Consider the following 1,520-nt stretch of genomic DNA (forward strand, 5'->3'; position numbering starts at 1 on the left):
GTTACAAACTCAGATCTATATTAAGAAAGAAAGGTATGTAAAGGGGTGATGGTTAATGGAAGTACAGGCTTCCAGTTCTGGAATGAATATGTCAGAGGGATGAAAGATACAGCACAAGGAACATAATAAATGGTAATTTAATAGCATTGTGTGGTGACAGATCGTGGTTACACTTGTGGTTAGCATAGCCTAACCTACAGAGTTGTTGAGTCACTATTTTGTACACCTGAAACTAATGTAACATCATGTGTTAACTTACTTAAAAGAAAGGAAGGAAGAGATTTAGAAAATAAATTAATGAAGATAACTACACATGAAGCAGCGTAGTGTTATTTGAAAGTGGATTTGCATTAGTTGTAAAAATATACTGCAAACCCTAGGGCAATCACTTTAAGTTTTAAATAGAAATATAACTACTATGATGAAGAGAAGAGAAAAAAATAGAATGAAATAAAATGCTCAACAAACACCAGAGAAAGAAGGAAAAAAAGAGTGGAAGACAAGAAAAAGAAACTAAGAACAAGGGCAATGAATTTTAGAAATTACAAATATGGTAATCCAACTTTATCAATAATTATTTTAAATGTGAATGGCATAATATGTCAATTAAAAGACAGAGACTATCACAGTGGATTAAAAAAAACTACAAGACCCAACTATATGTTGACTATAAGAGATCCATTTTAAATATAAATGCACAGTTAGATTAAAAGTAAAATAATGGAGAAAAATATACCATACTAACACTAATCAAAAGAAAGTTGGAGTATCTATATTATGTTCAGAGAAAGAAGACTTTAGAGCAAGGAATATTATCAGGGGTAAGGAGAGACATTACATAATAATAAGGGCTCAATTCTCCAAAAGGGCATAATAAGCATTCTTACTGTGCATACCTCTGACAATGAAACATCAAAATGTGTGAGTCAAAAACTAATACAACTACAAGGAGAAATAGACAAATTCAGGATTATGGTTGGAGCCTTTAACATCCTTCTACTGGTAATTGACAGACCCAGCAGGCACAAAATCACTAAGGATATAGTTAAGCACACAGCGCCATCAATCAACTGGATCTAATTGACTTTTATAAAATTCTTCATCCAACAATGGCAGGTCAATCCAACAACACATTCTTCTCAAGCACATGTGGAACATTCATTAAGATAGGACACATTCTAGGTCATAAAACATACCTTAACAAATTTGAAAGAATAGACATCATTTCGAAGATATTCTCTAGCCATGATGGAATTACGCTAGAAATCAATAACAGAGAGCTGGAAAACCCCAAAATATTTGGCGATTAAACACACTTTTAAATAATATATGGGTCAAAGAAGTCTCAAGAGAAATGTTTAAATATTTTGAACTGAAAGACAATAAAATTGCAATCTATTAAAATTTATGGGATGCAGTAAAGCAGTAATTAGAGGGAAATTTATAATAGTGAATGCATATATTAGAAAAGAAAAAAGATCTAAAATCAATAATCTAAGCTCTACCACAGGAAACTAGAA

Source organism: Vulpes lagopus, chromosome 2, assembly GCF_018345385.1.
Source record: "Vulpes lagopus strain Blue_001 chromosome 2, ASM1834538v1, whole genome shotgun sequence".
Lineage (NCBI taxonomy): Eukaryota > Metazoa > Chordata > Mammalia > Carnivora > Canidae > Vulpes > Vulpes lagopus.